The following is a 17,940-nucleotide window of genomic DNA, read 5'->3' as shown; positions in this document are numbered from 1 at the left end:
AACAGACTCTCACATTTTCCTACTGCTTGTTGGAAAGGGCTTGAAAACTCCAAACTACAAGTGCCACCCTCCTCACCACCCCCAGCACCTAACCATTTCTGCTCTAGATTTCATTGTGGTAACAGGCCCATGGGCCAGACCACCTTGAATTAAAAATGCCGCAAGTCCAGGATGGTGTTTGAAGAAGTGTTGGGTCTGACTTGGGTTTCTGTCTTGTGCACCTGAGTGACACATTGTGTTGCTGAGGAAAACTCAACTGGTCACTAGATGTTTCTGGGTTTCTTTTACTTACAGTCATGTCTAGAATGGAGGCTTAAATGTGAATTTTTTTTTTAAGTTCTCTTCTTAAAGTCTTGACCTCAGGTGCCAGTGTGGAGAGAGAGCTTCCTATTTAATTAAACATTCATGAATTCCTATGATCAGAGTAGTATTCATGAAAGGGGGACCTTTGCTCTGGATAGTCACAAGACACGGAACTGGCCTTACCACCCAGGGTGTACCTGCTTTCATAGAGAGGATCCAGGGAATGTGAATTAGGTGTGTTTTTCTCAGAAATCATGGGAATAGTGCATTGGGCTTCCATAACCTGTGTGGTGAGCGGAACTTGGGATTTCTGTATGTTTGAATATTTGTTTACACACGTCTCAGAAGGAGGCAGAAAGTATAAGAACAAGGGAAGGGGTGTGGGTAAGCTAGGAGGTTGAAGGTTCACAAAACAAAGAGGGTAGGGAATGCAGAAGAGGCAGGAGGTGGTGAGAGAGAAGGGAATTGGGGGCCGCCTTGATTGCAAGGGAGACTGATTGAGATACAGAGATTGAAGACAGGAATTCAACCCTAATCTTCCTTTGTTACACAGATTCCCTTTCAGTTGGCTGAACTTGGTCTTTCTGTATTGGTGTCACTGTTCTCTCTTGTGAGCAGTAGTGCCAAAAAAATTAAACTGTCCTGGCTCCCGTTTTCTTTCTTTTCCAATGACTGTAGCAAAAGTGGTGGGGGAGACATGAGGTGAAACCAGACTTGCTCTCAATTCATTTATAGGAGAATCAGGCCACTTTTTTGTATGTGTTTTACATAAATATTTTTAAAACGTGACCAAGCTGCATCTGAATTTCAGTTTTCTTTGCTCATTACAAGTTTTTATTACAAGTCTACTATGTAATCCGATACTTTTTTTTTTTTTTTTTTTAAAGGCCTTTGAGGTCACATTGGCCTAGGGTTGATGAGCCAGCAACTCAGGATGCAGTACCTCGTTCTGAGATACGGAGCTCAGATGAGGGAGGCCTCTGTACTTATTTTTGTAATTTGCTCTTTTAGATACAGAGCCTCCTGTCACTTGAGAACCTTCAAACACATTAGGCATAAAGGCATAGGCAGATTATTGCTAGGCTCTGAAGGTGCCCTGTAAGTGCCTAGCGAAGTGTGTGTGGCTGTAACTAGGACAATAACAAGCCGCTCTCACGGGATCCTAGTGTTGCTCACTTGCTTAAATGCTCATAATGGAAAAGCAAACCTTTTAAGCATGTTTAGAAACGGCTGGAATGAATACGATGAATCTATTCGTGATTTGAGAAAGCTAAGTTTTTGTTTTCAACCCCTTCTTAGGCCTGACATAGCCTCATGCACCAGACCTTTTTTTAACCCAGTGTTTCCACAAGCATAGCATATGGGATGGCCCAGGAGGGGACTTGAAGTGAAATAGGAGTTAAGTTAAGGTGGTATGCAGCTAAGCATAAGCTAATCCTGAATCATGGAGTGAGACAGATATTCCCTTTTCAGGTCTCTTCCTAAACCTGAATACGTCAAGGCGTAAGTCTCATTTGAGTGATAACGTCATTAGCACTAGGTGACACTTGTTAGTCTCCTTTTAAACATGCAAAATTGACCTTGAAACCTTCCCCAGGCTACAGTAGCTAACAGAATTTAGTAATATTGTTTACTTTCATGTAATTATTTTATAATATTATTTATTTTCATATAATTATTTAAAATAATTCATACAACTTTTAAATGAATGTAATTATTTTAAATGTAATAAATGTTCTTTTTGTGACAGCACTGGTGATACAGATTTTCCTTTAATAAAGCCTTTTTATTGTAAAATAAAACATAAATACAGAAAACTGCACAAAGCAAATGTTTAGCTTACTGAGTGTTCTAAGGTGAGCATGTTTGTAACTATCACTTAAGTCAGGAACAAGAATTTCGCTGCCTGTACCAATAACCCCCTCCATGAACCACAGCTTTGTTCCCCTTCTCTGTCCCTAAAGTTGCCATTATCCTGCTTTTTATTTTTTTATTTTTAAAATAAGCTTCATGCCCAGTGCAGAGCCCAGTGCGGGACTTAAACTCATGACTGTGAGATCAAGACCTGAGCTGAGATCAGATCAAGCTATCCTGCTTTTTAAAGTAAATGCTTCCTGGGCCACCTGGGTGGCTCACTCGGTTAACTGTCCACCTTTGACTCAGGTCATGATCTCACAGTTCATGGGTTCGAAGCCCAGTCAGACTGTGCTGACAGCTCAGAGCCTGCTTGGGATTCTCTCTCTGCCCCTCCTCCAGTCATGCTTTCTCTCTCTCTCAAACATAAATATGTAAACTTAAAAAAAATAAAGTAAATGCTTCCCTGTATTTCTTCATAGTATTATCACCATTTGTACATCCCAAGACTACTATACTATAGTTTAATCCTACCCATTCAAGCATAAATTTGTGGCTTTTTCAAGACATTTTAAATCACAAGTTTCCCTTCCATTGTCCTCTTTCCTCCGCCGCCCCCCCCCCCTTTTTATCCCTAACAATTTATCTCTGGAAGAATCCTGTGGACGTTTCCCTGGTCTGAATCTTGTTGTTTTCCCTCTCATGGTGCACTTCACCTGTTTTCTCTGTCCTCTGCATTTCCTGTGGTCTGGGAGCTGGATCCACAGGCCTGATCAGACTCGTGTTTAAGCCCTATGGCAAGACCTCAGATAATATGGTGTTTGTTGTATACATTGTTCTTAGGTTTTCGATGTTGCTGTTTAGTTGCTTTGTCTGTTTTATGCATAGATTTGGAGAGATCCAAAAATTATACTGCTGCTTTCATCTTAGGTAGGTGTTTTGTTTTTTTTTTTAATGTAAAGTTTTGAGGCAAGACATTGAACTGGCTTTTAGGGTTTTCCCGCAAAAATATCTGAAACTGTGTGAATTGTTTAAAACAGAGTACATGTGCATGATGAAATCTACTTAGTTGTGATTATCATTTGAAGGGATTTTAAAAAAGTGTTTATTTATTTATTTTGAGAGAGACGGAGTGCCTTAGTGAGGAGGGGAGGGGCAGAGAGAGAGGAAGAGAGAGAATCCCAAGCAGGTTCCCTGCTAAGCATAGAGCCTGATTCGGGTCTCAGTCCCAGGAACCTCTGAGGTCATGACCTGAACTGAAATCAACAGTTGAATGCTTAACCTGAGCTACCCAGGCGCCCCTGTTGTGATTATCTTTTGAATGCTCAGTTTGAAACAATCGTCTTAAAAGGTATAGCTTTTAAATCCTTTAAAGGATTAATGCTAGTTTTTGTTGCTGTGCTATTTTTGTTTTATGGTATTTTAATCTAGTTAACCTTCTATTGTTGAAAAAGATAGTGTTTAAAATATTTAATGTTTAAAAAGTACCTTCTTTTTAATAATTGTATTATTAATATGTCTCATAAATCTTTGACATGAAGAATGGCCATGGGGTGGGGTGAAAACAGTTGCTCTTGGTTTGTGGTTTGGCACTTTCTGAATTTGCTAACATTTTAAGGAAACAAATTTGAATAGGTGTCCTTGATAAAGGAGGAGGGTAGACTATTTTGAGAAGTTCTTTTTAATTGAAAGCCAATTTCAAGTGAGGAATCAGAATTACCAAGTCATTTTTTTTTTTTTTTTGAAGTAAAAAACAATTTCGAGACAGCCATCTCCTGCCCAAGTAATGCTGGGTACTGTGTTATTTGGATGAGGCTAGACCAGCACAAACCGCAAGGAGTAATGCAGCCTGACTGTCTCTTACATAATCACAACTGGGTGACGACTCTGAGGTAGAAAGAGAGCCCTTAGTAAGGATGTGATTCAGTTACCTAAATGTGCATGGGTTGTAATGAGAAATGCCTTGGGGCCCAGCAAGATTCTGAGGTCATACCGCAAAAATAATTTTTAGAAAAAGCCCTGGTAAGTCAACTAGTGTAAGCCAAGCCAGAAAGTGTTCAGAAAGGCAAGTTCCAGTATGTAGGAAAAGTAAATTCAAATGACTCAAAACATTAACCTTATGGATAAATGGCTCAGGCTCGTTTTTGATGTTAGAAGTTTTACTTTTCTGGTAGCTCAACCACGGTTTCTCTGAACAACTTCATTTCAGCTTTAAGAAGTTTCTGCTTTCACAGGACCAACGAGGCTTTTGTTTCTCAAACTGATTTTGGGGCTTGTTTATTCAGAGAAGCCATAAGGAAACGATCACAGCCTTGGAGTGAGGGAGACCTGGTTTTAAACCTCAGCTATGCCTTTTACCAGTTGGTTTTGGGAAAAGGCACTTAATTTCTTTGCTACTCTTTTTTTTTGTTTGTTTTTTTGTTTTGACTTTTCAAGTTTGAGAGTTTATTTTGAAAGTTTTGGGTCATCTTTGTTAAGTATTTTGATCTACAGATTTTTTTTTTTAATTTTTTTTCAACGTTTTTATTTATTTTTGGGACAGAGAGAGACAGAGCATGAACGGGGGAGGGGCAGAGAGAGAGGGAGACACAGAATCGGAAACAGGCTCCAGGCTCCGAGCCATCAGCCCAGAGCCTGACGAGGGGCTCAAACTCACGGACCGCGAGATCGTGACCTGGCTGAAGCCGGACGCTTAACCGACTGCGCCACCCAGGCGCCCCCAGATTTTTTTTTTTTTTTATGATCCCATTAGTTCCACATCCTATAATATAGTTGTATTTATACCTAAATATTTTCTAATGTCCAATATCATTTCTCTTAGTGATTCTGTCTGTTTTTGCTTCATATATTTCAGAGCTATGCTGTTAAGCTTGAAATTGTAAGTGCGTAAGTGTAGAAATGTATTCTTTTTGTTGAATTAAATGTTTTGTGGTTTGTAAAAAGGGATTCTCTTTTTCTCTAGTAAATTTTATCTTCAAGTCTATTTTTTCTGGTATCTACATAGGTGCGCAAGCTTTCTTTTGTCTAATTTTTATCTAATACATACTTTTCCATCTTTTCATTTTCATTCTATCTGTATCTATGTTTTTAGGTAGATTTTTTGGGTTTTTTCCCCCAAAGTTTTATTTATTTAAATAATCTCTATACCCTTTGTGAGGCTTGAACTCATGACCTTGAGATCAAGAGTCATATGCTCTTACAAATGAGCCAGTGGGGCACCCCTAAGTATATCTCCTGTAAATAGTATACAGATGTTTTTATTTATTTTTATTTTTTTAAGTTCATTTATTTATTTTGAGAGACAGAGAGTGAGTGGTGAAGGGGCAGAGAGAATGACAGAATGCCAGCCAGGCTCTGTGCTGTTAGCACAGAGCCCAACAAGAGGCTTGAACCCAGAAACCACGAGATCATGACCTGAGCTGAAATCAAGAGTCAGATGCTTAACCGACTGAGCCACCCAGAACCCCAGTATATAACTGTTTTTAAGAAATACATTCCAGTAGTCTTTTTCTTTCAGTCAAGAGTTTATTTATGTTTATATATAGTTTATTATGATTACCTGTGTATTGGCTTTATTTCTACCATTTTATTCTTTTCTTTCTCTTTATCACATTTTTTCTCTTCTTTTTTCTTCAATTTCTTGCATATTTTTCTTTTTTCTCCTCATTCTAATTTCACTTGTCTCCTTAGAAGTTCTATATGTATGTATCTTCATTTACTAAACTATTGTAACGTTCATTTAAAGTCTAACTTTTAGTCTGTTCATTTCTCTGCTCTATAATACTAGGACCGTGCTCTCATCATCCCCATCCAACTTATGTATTACTGATATCCACTATTTTATTCCAATTTGTTCTCTTCCTCCAGTAGTTAGATGTTATCAATACATTTCTATATAATCAATATTCAGTTGTGGCTATAATTACTGCTGTCTGCGCCCTCCTTTCTGCATGCCGGACAGAATGTATCTTCTGACTAAAGGACATCCTTTGGTAGTAAATGTTCTTGTTATTAATAGTTTGAAAATATCTTTAATTTTGTTTTATTGTTGAAAGATATTTTCGTGAAGTAAAAACTTGAGATTGGCAATTATTTGCTGTCTGTTCACCGAAGAGATGATTTCACTGTCTTCTGGCTTCTGTTGTTGCCATTCTTCAGTCTGGTGCTTTTCCTGTGCAGGTGATCTGGCTCTGGCTGCTTTTAAGATTATCTCCTGTCTTTGTGATTATACATTTGGACTGTGATATTTATAGGTGTTGATTTCTATCATTTATCCAGCTTGAGTGTCATTGGGCGTCCTGGATCTGAGGACTGTTTCTTAAACAACTGTGGACTCTTTTTTTTTTTTTTAAGTAGGCTTCATGCCCCACGTGGAGCCCAACACAAGGCTCCAACTCACGACCCTGAGATCAAGACCTGAGCTGGACATTTTACCAACACCCAGGCGCCCCAACTTCAGACTATTCTTAACCATTATTGTTTTCAATATTGCTTTTTCTTCATTCTCACTTACCCCTCTTAGGGACTCCAGTTAGGTGTGAGTCAGCCCTTGTCAATCTCTTAAACCCACTTTTGAATCTATAGGTATATATATTCCATTTATATATTTTATTTTAATTTTCATTGCTTTTTGGCTATGTCTTTGGTAATATTAGTAGTTGCCATAAGGATTACAAGATATGTACATAACTTCTCACAGTCTATCATAGAGTTAACGTTTTAATGCTTCAAGTAAATGTAAGTACCTCATAACCATATCAAGGTTCCTTTACCCCTGTGCTATACTTGGCACATATACTACATCTCTATACATTGAAAAGACCCAAGATGGTGTTATAATTTTTGTTTGCAACATCATATATATATATATATATATATATATATATATATATATATTTAATGTTTATTTAATTTTGAGTGAGAGAGAGAGAGAGACAGAGCACGAGAGAGACAGAAGGGAGGGGCAGAGAGAGAGAGAGAGAGGGAGACACAGAATCTGAAGCTGGCTCCAGGCTCTGAGCTGTCAGCACAGAGCCTGACGCGGGGCTTAAACTCATGAACAGTGAGATCATGATCTGAGCCCAAGTCAGATGCTTAACCAACTGAGCCACCCAGGTGCCCCTATATTTTTAATTTAAAGAAGGAAAGTAATCTATTATATTTACCCAAACCATTTCTGTTGCTCTTTATTTCAGAAGTTGCCTGTTTTCCTCTGGTATTATCTCCTTTCTACCTAAATAACTTCTGTTAGCATTTATGTGAGAACAAGTCTTATATCCATGAATTCTCTTAGTTTGTTCTCATCTGAGATGAGACATGTCTTTATGTCCCCTTCATTCCTGAAGGATATTTTCACTGGATACAACAGATCTCTGGGTTGGCACTTCTTTCATCACTTTGAAAATGTTTGACTCTTTTCTAGTCATGTGGTTTCTGATAGCACCAGTTCAATCACTGTTCTCTTATATCTATTAGTGTCGTTATTTTCTGGCTCCTTTCAAGCCTTAAAAAATCTTAGGGCGCCCGGATGGCTCAGTCAGTTAAGCATCAGACTTCAGATCAGGTCATGATCTCGCAGTTCGTGAGTTTGAGCCCCGCATCAGGCTCTGTGCTGGCAGCTCAGAGCCTGGAGCCTGCTTCAGATTGTGTGTCCCCCTCTCTCTCTGCCCCTCCCCTGCTCATGTTCTCCCTTTCTCCCTCTCTCAAAAATAAATAAACATTAAAAAATTTTTTAAAAAATCTTGTCTTTGTAGTTTGATTATGATTTGGACATTTGGGGTTTTCTTAGGATTTAGGGATTATCCTATTTTTTGAGGTCCTTGGTCTGTAGATTTATGGCTTTAACCACATTAGGGGAGTTTTCAGCCATTTTGGCAAATATTTTTCAACGTTAATGTCTCCTTTCTTTTTAGGACTCCAATGCATGGGTGTTATCCCATGTAGATATTATCCTACAGGTTCCTAAGGCTTTCTTCATTGTTTTAAAATCGTTTTTTTCTCTCTGTTCTTTAGATTGTGTACTTTCTATTGATATATCTTCAAGTTCCCCCTTTTCTGTTATTGTCATTGTGCTCTTGAGCCTATCCAGTGAATTTTTAATTTTAGATATTATATTTTGCAATTCTGAAGTTTTTTAATTTTTTTTAATTTTTTTTATTTTTTTAACATTTATTTATTTTTGAGACAGAGAGAGACAGGGCATGAACGGGGGAGGGTCAGAGAGAGGGAGACACAGAATCTGAAACAGGCTCCAGGCTCTGAGCTGTCAGCACAGAGCCGGATGCGGGGCTCAAACTCACGGACCGCGAGATCATGACCTGAGCTGAAGTCGGCCGCTTAACCGACTGAGCCACCCAGGCGCCCCTCTAAAGTTTCTTTTTAAAAAATAGTTCCTGTTTCTCTGCTGATAACTCCTACCTATCTATTCATTTCAAGAATATTCACCTTTACCTCATAGCTGATGATTGTAATAGCTGCTTTAAAGTCTTTGGTAATTCCGGGGTGCCTGGGTGGCTTGGTCGGTTCAATGTACAATTCTTGATCTCAGGGTTGTGAGTTCATACCCTGTGTTGGGCTCCATGCCCTTAAAAAAAGTCTTTGATAATTCCATCTTATGGAGTATTCCGTCTTAGGGAATTCCATCTTATGGAGTAATTCCATTTTATGGGGTATCTTATGGTTGGCACTGGTTCATTTTCTTTTCCCTTGAGTTTCTGGTCTTGATATAATTCTCAGGAAAATGTTGAGGTTTTTGTTTTGTTTTGTTTTGTTTTTAAAGGCAGTTAATCTGGTAACCTGGTTAGGTGTAGACCCCAAGTTTTGTCTTGTTTACTGCCAGTGGTGATTTTGTAGTTTGTTTCTTCATTCCTTTTTTGCCAGTGCATCACTGTGGTTAATTATTTTTTTCTTTACTGTAACTAGCATTTTGCTTCTTTTAATCAATTTCTTGTATGGGTAATAATGCCTAACTAGGAGAGTATTGTAAAGATCAAATTCATGTACAAAGAACCACCTACTACAGTACTTAGCACATAAAAAGTCTTTTAGTAAATGTCATTATGCTGGCTTCTTCCAGTGTGCTATCTCTAATTGAAAATTGAGTTAAATTTTCTTTGCTTTGCTTTACTGTTGCCCATTTGTAAGATTTGATAACATCATATATAGCACTCTGCCAAGTTGTAATGATATTTTGAAAGGATTTGGTATTGTGGAATAAATCCTCTTGGATTATCTCAGAGTCCTTGGCTGGAGAAATATCAGTGATACATCCTTTCCTTTTTTTTTTTTTTTTTTTCTTTTCTTTTCTTTTTTTTTTAGTGGGGGTGGTGAAAATATACAAAAACATAAAATTTAACATTTTAACCATTAAAAAAATTTTTTTTAATGTTTATTTATTTTTGAGAGACAGAGTGTGAGTGGGATGTGGGGCAGAGAGAGAGGGAGACACAGAATCTGAAGCAGGCTCCAGGCTCTGAGCTGTCAGCACAGAGCCCGATGTGGGGCTGGAACTCACGAATCGAGATCACGACCTGAGCTGAAGTTGGACGCTTAACTGACTGAGTCACTCAGGCGCCCTTTTTTAACCATTTTTGAGCATACAGTTCGCTGGCAGTAAGTCATTCCCAATGTCATGCAGTCATCATCACTGTATTTTTTCTGAATTTGTTGACCATCCCTTACAGAAACTCTGTACCCATGAAGCAATAACTTCGCATTCTCCCTTCCCTCCCATCACCTGGTAACCTTGATTGTACTTGGTCTCTCTATAAGTTTCTTTACTCTCCGTGTCTCATAGAAATGTCCTTTTGTGTCTGGCTTACATGACTTAGCAAAATGTCTTCAAGTTTCATTTATGTTACAGCATGTATTAGATTTCATGTCTTTGAGGCTGAATGATATTCCATTGTTTCTATAGACCACATTTTGTTTATCTGTTCATCTGTTAATGGACATTTGTGCTGTTTCTGGCTATTTAACATCTAATAGCTGTTTTGGCTTTTGTGAATAATGCTGCTGTGAACATTGGTCTACAAGTGTCTGAGTGCCTGCTTTCAATTCTTTTGACTATGTACAGTGACGTATTTTTTGAGTAGTTGTTTGGATTCATGCCTCCTTAATTACCTGCCATTATCCCTGTGGTGTGTTCTTTGACTTCTTCTAGTGATGGAAATGAGTCTACCTCCCTCTGTTTGAAAGTTTGCTTTTTGGCTTAAAATGTGGCCTCTTTAGCAAACAATAAAAAATGTCCTACTGTCCTCCAGATACTTTGCTATTCCTGAGAATACAGAAATGGAAGATATTCCACCCTGTTGCCCTTTACAGGCTCACAATTTAAGGGATGGGGTCATATAGGCTCTAAACCAAAATTAGATGTTTTTTTCTGATTTATGAATTTTTTATATCAAATGTTTTAGAGAAATAAAAACGAAGACACATATATCATGTTTTTTTTAAATTTTCAAAAAGAATGAGAATATGTGAGATCCATACCATCGTGGAATGTCCTGGAGGTAGCATGAAATAACATTGAGAAATGAATTGGGAAGGGCATGGACAGGTGCTGTGGTAAGGAGTGCTGTGGAGCAGTTAGGGGAGGTGCCTGGAGAGCTGCATTTGTTGTTGACCAGGAAAGGACTGTGTGAGGAAGAGGCATTTAAGGGAAGCCTTGCAGATATGGAATAACTAATTTTGGGATCAACTAGAGCAAAGCATCTGGTGAAGGACCTACTATGTTCCTATGCTCTGGCTACTCACCTTCAGCCTTCTATGGTCTGGTCTTAGCTACATTTACTCTGGGAAGTCCATTTGAAATGGCTTTCTCTTGTCCCATATTCCAGATTTAGATTGTTCCATTTATTCTTGTCGCTTCTTGTGCTTTCTTTTTATGTCAGTTGTCTCACTTATAATTGTTTCTGTAGGTATTTGTTGGATGCCTTCCCCTTACCAGGTATATTCTATAATGCTGTGTGAGAATGCACTATACCACTATGTCCCCAGCATAGTTACTATCGCTTAAGCACCTAATAAATATTTGCCAAAAAAATGAAAGAATGCCATTTGGGTATCATCTATTAGAGCATTTAGTTTTTGAAAGCTACGGGGCTCAGACCTCACATGACCTGTCTCATGTTGTAAAGTTGCTTTTTCTTGGCAAGAAAACACTGCTTAGTCAATCGGGGTTGAGGTAGGTTCACAGTAACTGAGTTATTTGGGAAGGGTGGTCCAGGGGTGGCTGACGGGATAAGATAAGAAGAAAACATAGTCACACAACTGTATTTTGTGTCTGTTTTTGAAAAGAATAGTTGTCTGTCTGATTGAGGAGTCAATGTGTGGTGTAGGCTCAGGAAGCAAAGCCTGATAACCCTGGAAGGTGAGAACCCAATACAATAGGATAACAGGGCATAGTTTTTTTTTCCAACCTGCTCTGAAACAAGGCATCTGATCAGAATGAGTGTGAATGAGGCAAGGCATATTGGGGTTCTAGAGGCTTAGACTTGAAATATCTCTTTAAGGAGTCCTTAAGTTTCTCCTCCTCCTCTTCCTTCTCCTCCTCTTCCTCTTCTTCTCTTTCTTTTCCATTTTCTTCCTCCTCTTCCTCTTCTCCTACTTCTTCTTCTAGTAGGCTTCATACCCAGCACAGAACCCAACATGGGGCTTGAAGTCACCACTCTGACATCAAAACCTGAGCTGAGATCAAGAGTTGGACATTTAAGTAACTGAGCCACCCAGGTACCCCCTTAAGTTTCTTTCCAAGTCCTAGGTCTTTTGTGATTTGACTTCAATGAAGAAGTAATAATGATTTTCACATCCTCGAACCTCCCAAATATTGGTGTCTGCATTGTAAACCTCTGAAGTGAGACAAAGATTGACTATTGAGTAGGGAGTCATGCCTAGGAGAGATCCAGCTTTAAGATGAAGTTATGCAAAAATGAGAATTTTGAGTCAATGGAACTTTCAAAACCATTTGGCAAAAAACCCTTTCTTTATAGATGAGGCAGTTATGGCCCAGGAGGGGAAATGGTTTGCCTCAGTTCTGGATAATGTCGAGGGTGGTACCTACCTATTAGTCCCTGAGAAACAGTATAGGACCTTTCCCACTGTGTAAAACTCATAAGCCAGGAGCTGAGTCTCTCTCTTTACAAAAGGACATCGCATTGAAAGACTATATCTAAAATTGGTATTTATCCAGAACATGGTCACCCAAAGTGGGGAGGGGTTTGGAAAACATGGAAACCTCAGGAACAGGTGAATTTATTCATTAAACAAATGTTTATCTCGTATGTGCTATGGGCGAGGCAGTGTTCTGAGTGCTGTGGATACAACAGGGAAGCAGGTATGAGTCCTCAGTCTCTTGAAGGTTTAACTCTGTAAGACTCTAAACAAGTGAAGTTGTAATGGACTATGCTAATGGTCTATGAATAAAGTAAAGAGAGTAACAGGATAGAAAGTGGCTGTAATGTACTGTGGTCAGGTTCTTTTGGCTCTTTTATTTGTGGGGTCTGGGATGGCTTCTCTGACACTTGAGTGGAAACCTAAATGAGGAATAGGAGCCAGCATGACCAGTAATGAGGGAGTGATGAACGAGGGGGATTGTGATGTAAGTTGATGGTTAGGTTGGAAAAATAGGTGGCAAGTGGATTACATAGGGCTCTGCAGCCTCAGAGAAGTTTGGGTTTCTTCTTCAGTGCAGTGAGAAGCCATTGGACCTAGTTAACATTCAATAAAAAATTTTTTTGTTTATTTCTGAGACAGAGAGAGACAGAGCATGAGTGGGGGAGGAGCAGAGAGAGAGGGAGACACAGAATCCGAAGCAGGCTCCAGGCTCTGAGCTGTCAGCACAGAGCCTGATGTGGGGTTCGAACTCACAAACCATGAGATCATGACCTGAGCCAAAGTCAGTCACTCAACCAACTGAGCCACCCAGGCGCCCCGGACCTAGTTAACATTTTAAAGAGGCTGCTCTGTACCATTATCAACAATAGCCAAACTATGGAGAGAGCCAAATGTTCGTTGACTGATGAATGGATAAAGAAGATGCGGTATATATACACAGTAGACTATTACTCAAAAAGAATCAAATCTTGCCATTTGCAATGACGTGGATGAAGCCAGAATGTATTACGCTAAACAAAGTCAATCAGAGAAAGACAAATACCATATGATTTCACTCATATGTGGAATTTAAGAAACAAAACAGATGAACATATGGGAAGGGGTGGGGAAGAGAAGAGAGGGAAACCACAAGAGACTCTTAATGTTAGAAAACAAACTGAGGGTTGATGGAGGGAGGTGCATGGGTGATGGGCTAGATGGTTGATGGACATTAAGGAGGGTACTTGGGATGAGCACTGGATGTTGTCTGTAACTGATGAATCACTGAATTCTATTCCTGAAACCAGTACTGCATTATATGTTAACTAATAAAAATTTAAATTAAAAAAAAAGTAAAGAGGTTGCTCTGGCTTCTGCATGGGTTTTGTCACAGTTGGTGAGACTTGATTGCTGTAGAGCAGGGTGGTAGGAGTAGAGATGCTCCAAGTGGTCTGATATTTGGAAGTACATCTGAACCCATAAGGGGAGAAGGAGAGGAGGGACTCAAGTATGACTACTACATTTTGGCCTGAGAAGCTGGGGAGATGGTGATTGCCTTTGAGATGGTAGAGAACCTGGAGAAGGTTGGAGAAATTACTGAACCTAGTGAAGACTGAGAGTTGACTGAATTATAATTATTCTACAAATGTCTGAAAGGTGATCTGAAAGGAATTTAATTTATCCCATGTGATCCTTGGGAGCCTAATGAGTGCCAGCAGTTGGAAGGCCTCTGGAAGGCATTTCATTTTAACCATTGATTAGGAATCTTCTGTTTACTAGAATGACCTAGACATGAGGGACTGCCTGTGAGGAAGTGGTGTCGGTCACCCGAATTGTTCAAGCTGAGACAGGGAGACCATCTATTCATAGAGTGACCATACAATTTATTGTCCAAATCAGGACACTTTTGAGAGTGAAATGGGATGCTCTTAATTATGCTGGATAACAGGTGTAAATCTGGACTGCTCCATCACACGAGGACCAGTGTTTATCCTATCTTACCTATCCTCCTAGGGACACCATAGAAAGGATGCCTTTGGGTATAAAAGTTGAAATCACGTGACCTCTTGACATTCCATTCAGATCTAAGGTTCTGAAGATCTGTGGTACGTTTTATTGAACCAAAAATATTGATGCCCAACTTTTCTGATTAAGTGAAGTACACTTACAATGCAGGCAGCTTCCTGTGTGGAATGCCCTACCCACTCCTTCCCTGCTTCACTTGCTCTTCCTTCTCACCTCCTATGGGAAGCACTTGCAAAGTAGCATCCCCTGACTGTGGTTGGGTGCCCCTCCTTGGGCTCCCATAGCTCATCCAGTTCCTCTTGGTCACAGTATTTAATGCAGGCTTAAAGTCATCTACTCATTTGTTTGCCTTCACCCCCAGATTGTATGCTTCATTTCTGCACCTCCTGGGCCCAGCACAGGGCTGGTGTAGGGCAGATGTTCATGGAATGTTTATTGAGTGAATGAATGAATGAGTGAATGAAACCATTGTGAATTAGTTTTTTTTTTAAATGTTTATTTTTGAGAGAGAGAGAGAGAGACAGAGCATGAATGGGGGAGGGGCAGAGAGAGAGGTGGGCACTGAATCTGAAGCAGGCTCTAGGCTTGTCAGTGCAGAGACTGACTTGGTGCTTGAACCCACAAACTGTGAGATCGTGACCTGAGCTGAAGTTGGACACCTAACTGGCTGAGCCACCAAGGCGCCCCCATTGTGAATTAATTTTATAGATTTCTAGTAATAAACTGACTAGATGTTACTAGTATATTACTAATATCTAGTATATTAGATAAGATTTCTTAGTGTACTAATTTTACTGATTGAGGAAACCATGGCTCAGAGAGGTTCAGTAACTTGCCCAATGTCACATCGCTAGTAAATAGTAGGAGAGGCAGGATTGGAACCTACTAACAACTTGGTGAACTACTTGGCTCAGATGCATACTATATCCCTTTATTCAAAACTTAATTACATGTTACAGTTTAAAGATTTTGAAAAGTTCTGCAATAATAATAATAATAATAATAATAATAATAATAATAAACTTGTTTAACTTGATTGACCCTGTGCCTTCCTAACTACTTAGACTGCTGTGACTGTGGAGCCTCCCCACCTCCACCACCACCTCCCCCTTCACCTACCAACATCTTGTAAACTATTAGGAAACAGCTGTTGGAAAATGCTTGGACGGTAGAAAAGAGTTATGAACTGAAAATCTGCAGTTGTAAGTTCTTTTCCTGGCTTTGCTTGCTGCTTTTCAGGGCTTATTTTTTCATCTGTAAAATGAGGAAGTTTAAATAGATGGCCTCCCAGATCCATCCCACCTTTAAAACCCTGCAGCATTGTAAGCATGCCTGTGTTAAGCATACAGTCATACTGGGAAAACATGGCATCCCTGAGTGTAGAGCCAGGTTTCCACTCCCTGCCAAGCTCGTCTTTGCTTCCCCAACTCTAGCAGAGCTTTGCAAGATACACAATGTTGTTAAAAATTATGCATATGTTTCCTATATTGTGTGTTGTCACCACAAGGAGAATCAGCATTCACTATGCTGCCTCTGGCACAGTGTCCAGCTGCAGGGTGAAACGTACATGTCGGGCTGGTAACCTGAAGAAGTTAGCCCTGTGGAGTATTCAGAATTTGTTCTGTGGTCCTGCAGCCCTAGGCTGAGATGGGCTAGCTCAGTAGTAGCCTCTAGTTTCTTTTCTTTTTTTTTTTTTTCCTAACATTTATTATTTATTTTTGAGACAGAGTATAAACGGGGGAGGGTCAGAAAGAGAGGGAGACACGGAATCTGAAACAGGCTGCAGGCTCTGAGCTGTCAGCACAGAGCCCCATGCGGGGCTTGCACTCACAGACCACGAGATCATGACCTGAGCTGAAGTCGGAGGCTTAACCGACTGAGCCACCCAGGCGCCCCTAGTAGCCTCTAGTTTCAAGGGACAGGAGTTGAACCACCACGCTGTGTGACCCTCTGCAGATGCCTGTCGCTAAACCACAGTTAGGAAGTAGATAGATCATCTCTGACTGTGGACCTTGACTGCCTTTGCAGCAAGAGTCCTGTCCCCTTTATCATGATACTTTTGGGGGTGATGATTCTCCTCTTTTTCTTCTCTTTTCCAAAAAACAGGCAGGATTATTCATTTTCTGATTTACCTCCAAAATCTCCCGTTCTTAGGATGCTTTTTCTACATTCTGTCTTCTGTTTGCCCTTTTTTTTCTCAGAAGCTTCAGAACTTGGAAGGCATGAAGAAAAAAAATCAAATGGCATTCAGACTTTGTGCAATTTCCCTGTATTATACATTGAAAAGGATCTAAGTAAGCCACTACCAATTTAAGGAGCCTAAATGGAGCCTCCTTGTAAAGAATTGTAATAAATACCTTGCTGTGGAGTGCCATGATTTTTTTTACATATACTCAGCCCTCTTTGCAGAGGGAAACTACTCACAGAATCTATTAATGTTGAAGATTTTTAAAAATGAGTTTTAGAAAGAACTATAGAGATATACTCTTAGGTACTATTTCTGGAAATTTAGCAGAAGCAAAAAAAAATTCAAAATGTAAGTAAAGGTGTTTGAAGATGTTTAATGTATTGTTATCTGTAATAGCTGCCCCCCCCCCCCCAAGAGCAACAAAGTTTAATATAACTTGAGTGGTTCAGTGTTAGGAGATTATTTGGTAAATTATGATATATCAAGATGACAAAATATTGTGTGTGGCCACTAAAAATGTTTGTTGTGAAGTCCAGATTAAAAATAGGAAAATATTTAGTAAAATGAATGAAAACAATCAATATATAATTTGGAAAAAATATGTAAAAATGTGTACGCTGATTGATGAAACTGGAAGATGAATATAAAAATAAAATTTGCAGGGGCACCTGGGTGGCTCAGTCAGTTTAGCGTCCTACTTTGGCTTCGGTCATTATCTCACGGTTGGTGAGTTTGAGCCCTGCATTGGGCTATCTGCTGTGAGCACAGAGCCCGCTTCAGATGCTCTGCTCCCTCTCTCTCTGCCTCTTCCCTGCTCTTTCTCAAAATTAAATAAACATTAAAAATAATAAAGTTTGCAGAAGAATGGTGGATATACATAATTTTTAATTAAATTAATAAATATTTTTAATATTGATTATTTTTTGGTGTTTCATTGTAAACTTAAGTCTTTTACCTCTGTTAAAAGAAAACAGAAAAGCTGAGTAAAAATATGTTCAGTGTAGATAATTTACAAATTAAAAATGGTGCCCACAAAAGAACATTAAATATTATCCATAATCTCACTACCCAGAAATAACCATCGCAGACACCTCAGTATATGTACTACTAATCTTTTCTTGGGGTGTGTTTATGATGTCTGTCTGTAAACACATTTTTAAGTAGACTTGTCTACACATACTTACTTATAAGTGGCTTTTTTCATTTTCTGTGTAGGGTAAACATTTATCTAAGCAATTACATTTTTACATTTTTCCTGCATATAATTTTTAATGACTACATTCTGTTCCTTCCTCTGGATGTACAAATAAGCTAAGCAACTCAGCCGGTCTCCTCGCTGTGTGTGCATATGATGTAGTCCTCTGCTGAGTATTATCAAATTGCTGTTATGTTCATTTACATGGACACCTCTTTTCCTAAAGAAGTAAAAAATATATATATTAAAAAAAATCTTTTTCTTTCTCTTTTTTTTAAAAATC

The 17,940-nt window shown here is 39.2% G+C and overlaps 1 protein-coding gene across 2 annotated transcripts in view; it reads left to right on the top strand.

Annotated features, from left to right (window-relative positions):
• The window catches only part of SUMF1 (sulfatase modifying factor 1), a 95,217-nt gene that overhangs the window by 22,045 nt on the left and 55,232 nt on the right, over positions 1-17,940 (top strand). The gene's annotated exons all lie outside the window — the stretch shown is intronic.

This window comes from Felis catus, chromosome A2 (assembly GCF_018350175.1).
Source record: "Felis catus isolate Fca126 chromosome A2, F.catus_Fca126_mat1.0, whole genome shotgun sequence".
In the NCBI taxonomy this organism is placed as follows: Eukaryota; Metazoa; Chordata; class Mammalia; order Carnivora; family Felidae; genus Felis; species Felis catus.
Note: the sequence above shows the minus strand (reverse complement) of the source record. Positions and strands in the feature narration are given on the sequence as shown.